Genomic DNA, 7,993 nt, shown 5'->3' on the forward strand with positions numbered 1-7,993 from the left:
TACAGCAATAGGGAAGAGGGGAGGCTACGTTCACTACAGAATGCAAGAGACTTAAGACCTATTGATTCCCAACCCATGTATGCCTCCTCCAGCCTTCTGGATCATGTCACCACGGTGTCAGGAGAAGCTGTTATTTCTACCCACAAAGCTGTGGGGGATACAGACAGGTTTGCATTAGTGATGATTACCCCTGGCTAGAAAAAAGGGAAGAACTATACAAAAAGAGTAGGAGTAACTTTTTCATCCTCCCTCCCTCCCCCTAGTTATGGGAAAATGTCCTATATTCCCTGACTTTACTTCTTCATTATTAAATGGTTTACTTAGATACATTTTTTTTGTGGGTGAAATATTCCCAATTATTTTAAGATTACCAACTGTGATATATGACCACACAACCTATAATCAGGTTTAAACTAAACCAAGATAATCTAGTTCTGTTTAAAATGAAAAAGAAGGTTTTGGGCTTACCTTGGGGCTAATGTAGCATCGCTGAAAAAGCCCTTCAAGAACTAATTGAATGCTCCTTGGGAAAAGAAATCAAGACTGTACATGCAAATGGCCTCAGCCTGCTAGCTAGTTCTTTGCTAATTCTAATTTACATTCATTTTTCAGCCTCACTGTCTGTTTGCAAAAAAAAAGAAAAGAAAAGAAAACTGTGCAAACTATGTTCTATGAAACTTAAATGTAGGACACTTGTTCTCCTTTATGTTTAAGATGGAGAAAAAACATGTGCTTTTGCCATCCCTGTGGAATATTCTGACTCAGACTCTAAGTGAATTCAGCCCACTGAGCTGTTTCATTTTACTTTTGACTCTTGTATCCTGTTCTTTCCTGTTTATGACCATGGCATCTCTTTCCATACTAGATCCTTTGGTTTATGGGCTTTCATCCCTCAAAGTGCAACACACCAGGAAGAAAAACATTTTTAAAAAATCTGACATGTACCATTTGACCACAGAAAGGCCCATTCTAGGACATGGATATTAAAAAAAACTCCTCTCTTACAATAAATCAGTGTATTCTGTAGGTGGGGATAGGAGAATCTCTCCAGTTGCAATTTTTACAATTATAAAGAAAGACAGCTGTCACTTTTGTATATATGTGTGCATGTCAATTTCTGTCAAAAAATTAAACAATTCTAATATATTAGGTAGATTACAAGACTACTATATTTCAAAATGTTTAATACGTTACTTTTTCAAGAAGAACAAACAGCTTCATCTAATGGATCGAGGACATTCACTGTAAAAGAAGCCAAAAAGTAGGCCTTTATAGAATATTTGCAATAGGAAAAAGTATCCAAAAGATAGCCTTTTTGCAGAAAGGCTGGAAATCTTTTCTGGATTATTTAAACTGTTATCCAGTGAACCATGGCCAATTTATTATTAAAAGCAGAAATATAAACTGAAATAAAACTGCAAAGTGTACTTTTGATAGAATTTTTTTTTCCCCAGAAATCTATAGTAAGTCTGATTTATGTCTATGCGGATCCAATGTGCTAGTAAGTCACTAAAATTACATTTAGAGAGGCAATTTATGATAAAGGACTTGTGCCCTAACTATAAGACCAGAGTAAACTAGAATACAAAATAACTGCCACACTAGTTAATAACATGTTTATCTTAACAAAAGGCAACTACTTGCTTAGACCATATGTGGTATAATTTGGAGAATCCTAGACACACGACCATGATCCAAAGTATCTCCCCAGAAGCCTGCTTTGGTGACTGAAATTTCTACCATGGCAGTCTCTCCTTTAGGTTAATGATATTATTACAATATGTCTACCTTTGAGAGGTAATACATGAATAACCATGATCAAATTAATATGACTTCATTATCCATTCCCTAGGAGAGAGAAAGCTCTGATAATAATGGCAAAAAAAAAAAAAAAAAAAAGCTAAGGATGAGCATGTAAAAATAGAACAGTGGGTAAGATGAAGGTCTGAGTTTGGTGTTGAGTTCCAGTTGGAAGGGAAGCCGGCATGCTAAGGACATGAGAGTTGGAGAGACCCTAAAAGGAAAAGTAGAGAACACCATCAAATCCATGACGTGAGAAAAGAGCACTGGCCTGGGAGTCAGAACACCTGGTTCTAGTCCCTTCTCTGTAAATTATTTCCTGTGATCTTGGATAAATTCCTTGACTTCCCTATATTCAAATTTCTCCATCTATCAAAAGGGGGTAAGATGGATGAAATAAGTAATCTCTGAAGTCCTATTCAACACTCTTCTACTCAGGAGTATGAGCACAGTAGAGCTGAAGACAAACTGGCTATTTCACAATTTTGCCTAGACTCGGTCCTAACTTCTGGGCCCCAAATAACTTTCTGTGGAGACACTATTTAAACAGGAAGAAGCAAAGTGGCTTATCCTTTAAAGGAACCCATTCCAGTGAGTAACAACATTCAATATCAAAGAAATCATTATTTTTCTCCCCTTGTTCCTCCTACTCTGTCATCATTTTGATTGCTAAAACCAATTGGCTGCCTATTAACAAATTCCATGCCAGTTCTCTCCATGTGAAACAACAAATTCGTTGCACATTTTGTTTTTCTATCTTGGTTTTACCACATTTCATTTACTTACCAAACCAAATTCCCCTTTTATTTTGGCCTCTCAAATACATGCTGTAGCTAAACAATGAAAACATGGAAATGATCATAAAGATGAAACACCAAATAAAGAGAACATATTTGAAACCTTGTACAGTTCCTCTTCTTGCCAGTACAGGTAGTCCCCAACTTATGACATATTGGACTATGACTAACCCACTTATGACTGTCTTTTTAAAAAAAAATTTTTATACATCTTATCATTAGTAATATGTACCACAATGTTAAAATATATCTATAACTTTATATGCAATGTTTCCAACTCTCAAAGACAAATAAAGATTGAATTTATAAAGATACTGATAATAAAAGGCAATAATAATTAAAACTAAAAAAAATTATGTATTTGACTTACGTCAGAAACAACTTACGACAGAGTTATCAAAACAGAACCCAGTCGTAAGTTGGGAACTACCTGTACAAGATTGTTTTCTATGATTAGCCTTCAAAAATATTGCACAATCCATGTTGAAATACCCTAAATTATTCTGTCACATCCCTGTGGAGACCATTCCTTAATCTGAAAAGTTTTCAAAGTCGAAAAAATTTTAAATGATATTAAGCCCAACCTCTCCTCTGACTTTTACCCATGATTTCTCATTAAACATTAGGCAGTAGTGAAAAGTAAGTCCTTCCCCACCTTCTTCTTTTCAGCAATTTACTGTTTTTACAGGGTATTGTATTAGGTGTTGCATCCTGGAGGTGTGATTATATAAAACGTTGGTCTCTTTTGGCTTTTGTGTAGCAAGATAAGCCTTGTAAGTATATTTCTGGGTTCCTGTGTGTTATTTGGAAGCTGTGTTTCTCACGATGATTCCCTGTTTGCATGAATACCTCATTTTCAGGTGCCATACATTGAAGGCACCTGTCAAGGGATCTAGAAGGTGATGCAGAGTCCAGAGGGACATGTGTCCCATATAATCCTTGTCCCATAGTTCAGAGGGACATATGTGCCCTACATATTATTCAAAATCCATATTATATACCAAAAATTCAGACTCAATGATTCAGCATGAATACATTAATGAAAAAACATTATATGAACAAAATTTTTTTTAAGTAATTTATACATGAATGAGTCAGAATCGACTTGACAGCAACAGGTTTGGTTTTTGGTTTGGTAGAGTTCTAGAGGTCATAATTCCGAAATGGGTCTCACTGGGCTAAAATCAAGGTGTCAGCAGGATTGTATTCCTTTTTGGAGGCTTTCTTCCATCTTCAAAGCCACCAGTGGCCAGTTGAGTCTTTCTCATGATGCCATCTATCTGGTTCTGACTCTTCTGCCTCCCTCTTCTCTATTTAATGCCACTTGTGACTTCATTAGGCCCACCTGTATAATCCAGGATACTCTCCTTATATTAAGATCAGTTGATTAGCTACTTTAATTCCGTCTGCAACCTTAATTCTTCCTTGCCATATAACATAAAATATTCACAGGTTCTGAGGATTAAGACATGAACATCTTTAAGGGGGAAGCATTATTCTGCCTACCACACTCTGTCTCTCAAATTAGATGGTAGCAGACTTCTTAATGGCAGGAACCAGGTGTTAGTCATCTCTGTGCAAAACTCTAATCTCAGTAATTGTTTATGATGTTTACCATTCCAGAACAATTAAATAATTAACCTCCAAATAACCAGGATATATAATAAAATGCTGTATAAAAATAATAAATACAAAACACGTGGCCCGTATGCTCTCTCTCTCTCTCTCTCTGCTCTGTCTCTTTCTCTCTCTCAAACACACACACTCTCTGACTCTGTCCTCTAAAGGAAAATGACCCTGGTTGAGAATTGTTATGTTTTCTGCAGACCCCCCACCATCTAATAAAATATTGTCTGATTTTACTTTCTGTCATTTGTATCATAAAAAAAGCTAGTTAACTTTTTATTTTCTAAATGTTAAATTGTATTCTGTCAATTTTTTTCAAACTACTTAAAAATTCAAAAGAATTCTTATATTCCCCCACTTCCCCCCTAAAACTAAAAATTTCTGGCGGTGGTTTTATAAGTTGGTGAGCCTTGAATGGCCAGGAAAATATGACTAAGTAGCATAGAACAGAGCTTTGGATGAGATAAATAGCATAAACAAGGCTAGAAAAGAAGAAGGCACACAGCCCATGGTGGGGCATTTAGAGGAGCCTTCCTGGATAGAGGGGTGTTCTCAAAAGTGAGGTTGCCTTAGAAGGGTAAAGCCAGACTGAATAGGCCTTGAATACCAAAATGAAGTATTATATCTCCTCTGGCCAAATATCACATCCTTCCCCTTCCTCATTCAACCCAGTGGGAAACCAGTTTAGTTGAATAAGTTGATGCAATATACTTGTCACTTCTTATATCACCCTCCCAAAATAGTACCTCTCATTTCCCTCCCAATCTATACCTCTTCCTCCATTTACTGAATTCTCATTTCATATGCACTTTTACCCCAAATGCAAAGAAACCTCTTCCTTCAAAATGCAAAGTGGTGGGCATCTGGTTGGGACCTGGACCTCAGCAGGGGTAGCAAGTCCCTCCACATGCTTTCTGTGGCAGCAAGGAACTACAGGAGTTGGGGATCCAAGAGGAATGTGGCATGTCGAGCTACAATGTCACAGAACAGTGCCCCATACTGCCAGATGTACCATAAATGATCAGCCTGGGACTTGTGGAGTTGTAGCACTGGGATTAGGAGTGTGCTGATATTGTGACCAGTGATGGGATTTTGATGTCAACATTCAAAACACACAAGGGAATAGGTCCCGTAAATCTCATCTTTACTGAAGGCAATTTAAAGAAATTATATACTTGTAGTCCCCAGTTTAAGATGGGATTTCATTCTGATGACTTCCTCATAAGTAGGTTCTGACGTAAGTCTAATACCTCTTTTTTTTTTTTAGTTTTTATTATTATTGTCTTTTATTATCAGTAGTATCTTTATAAATCCAATCCTTGTCTTTGAGGGTTGGAAACATTACATATAAACTTACAGATATATTTTAATACATGAATACATACATGAAAATATACACAAATCAAAAAATTTACTCCAACGACCAAGAAGAGTTGGATGATGTTGGCATTTTGTCTGTTGTGGTAGTAGCTCCACTTCTGGAAGGTTCTGGATCATCTGGATTATCCCCGAAAGTGGGGATGGCCTTTCTAGTCAGAAAAGTAGTGCAAGTTGTCTGTATGGTCCTTTTCTTTTTTTCTTCATATATTTCAGGATAACATCTCACTGCTTCCTAAATCTGCCTATTGACTTTAAAAAAATCAATCAGCGTTTAGGTCCATGTTTTCAAGCAACTGAAGCCCCTGACTTAGTTTAGAAAACTAAATCTATACAGCATTGTTTTGAACAGTAAACCATAAAATTGAACATCTGTGAGTGAATATCTGAGAATGATACCATCAGCAAATTACATGCTGCAACATTGTATTTAGTACATATCACTAATGAAAAGATGTACAAAAAAAAGGACAATCATAAGTGTGGTTTATAGTAACTAGAATGCATCATAAGTCAGACACTACTTACTAGAAATTGTACACATGAAGTACGCCACTGTAGTAAACTATGAATTAGAGAATTATAAGTCCTTTGTTGTTGAAATGCTTCATGGGAAAATAGTTGTGGTACATATTGGCAAATTGGTTAATGTTGCCCCATTAAGTAAAATGCTTGTGTCATGCTGTCGATCTGTCCACAAGTTCTGTTACTGAAATGATTGCACAGTTACTGGCATATGCACCTCCTCACAAACAAGATGAAACTCCAGAATGAGTAGCAAGGATTAAAATTTTAATGAAGGATGCATCATCTATGGCAGTCCTTGCTTACTGTGCACAAACAACAAAAACCAAACTCATTGCCATCGAGTCAATCCCGACTCATAGTGACTCTACAGGACAGAGTAGAACTGCCCCATAGAGTTTCCAAGGAGCACCTGGTGGATTCCAACTGCCAACCTTCTGGTTAGCAGCCAAGCTCTTAACCACTGCGCCACCAGGGCTATCATGTTGAGGTTTTGTTTTCCTCTTTTGCAGTTATATCAGACACAGGAATAAGAAAATGCACAGTGATTTCTATAAGGATCACATACTACATAAATAACATCTTGCACATATGCACAAGGATGTTATTTATGCAGTATGTGATCCTTATGGAAATCATTCTCTGTACATTTTATTATTCATGTGTCTGATATAACTGCAAAAGAGGGAAAAAAAAACTCAAAACAGAAGGATAGGCAGTGTCTTCAGAGTCTTGAGGCTTTTCATCTATTAGGGTAATGTGTTGTGGTGAAGACTTGCCTAAAGAAATTGTGAAAATACCCAGATACAATGTCCAAACTCTTGATACTATATTAAGGTCTAACATAAACCCAATGACTTTTTAAAATCTTTGAATATGTTAGTTTGCAAAACCAGATAATATATGGAGACCAGAATGGTTTCCATGGTAACGTAGGTAACATACTATTATGGTCAGCAGCTGGTAATTGAAGTATCTGAGGATGTGAAGACGGTAAACACTCTTCCATAATTTTCTACTCCCACTCTTCCTGGTTATGCAGGAAATTGTGGACTTCCATATGTGGAGGTGTTGTGTAAAAACAGGTAGGAGAAACCTTCATTCAGCCAAATATGAGGTTATGACAACTTGGTGTTACAAAATGAAACTGGAATACTGTCAGAAAACTTTAACAGCAAAAGAATTGTTCCTATAGATAATTCAACTTTGAGAGGCAGTACTTTCCCAACCATAATGAAATTTCTCAAAGAATCTCTTGCAAAAGAAGTATGCATTAGAGCAGCTTCATCACCAAAAGATTTCCATGCTTTATGAGAATAAACACCCCCACAAAAGAAGAGCTTATTGCTAATCAACCAATCTTTTATCATCATGCAGGATGTCCAGGAGCAAACAGTGTTGTGTATCTGTCAATAGAAGAACTGGTTTCTTCTGTACGAAAAGGGCTAACATTTTTTTAAGCCACAGAAAATGGAAAAGCAATAGATTGTGATTCAAGAAAATGGGAATGTCTAAAATGTTTTGAAAATAAGGGCACTTGTACAGTTTGTCTCACTGGAGAATACATTGTAGACTTGGAATAGTAGCTGGTATGATGTTTTGTTTCAAAATATAATTTGTTCAAAAAGTTATAGCCTTATTAAGGGTGATTGTTATTCAGTTGATACTATGTAAAGTAATCCCACATGCTTATGTTTTACCTTTGTAAGTTTTAAGATTTTTCTGAAAATGATACCAACGTGCTTTGATTAATAATCTTAGACAAATATTTTTATTATCTAGGAATTTAGGAAGGAGCCCTGGTAGCACAGTGGTGAAGCACTTGGCTGCTAACCAAAAGTCAGAAATTGGAACCCAACAGTCACTCT

The 7,993-nt window shown here is 36.4% G+C and overlaps 1 pseudogene; it reads left to right on the top strand.

The window, feature by feature from the left end:
- The first annotated feature begins 5,499 nt into the window (after positions 1-5,499).
- LOC101353750 (amidophosphoribosyltransferase-like) lies at positions 5,500-7,708 on the top strand (annotated as a pseudogene).
- Positions 7,709-7,993: the final 285 nt, after the last annotated feature.

This window comes from Trichechus manatus, unplaced genomic scaffold, assembly GCF_000243295.1.
Source record: "Trichechus manatus latirostris isolate Lorelei unplaced genomic scaffold, TriManLat1.0 scaffold00060, whole genome shotgun sequence".
In the NCBI taxonomy this organism is placed as follows: Eukaryota; Metazoa; Chordata; class Mammalia; order Sirenia; family Trichechidae; genus Trichechus; species Trichechus manatus.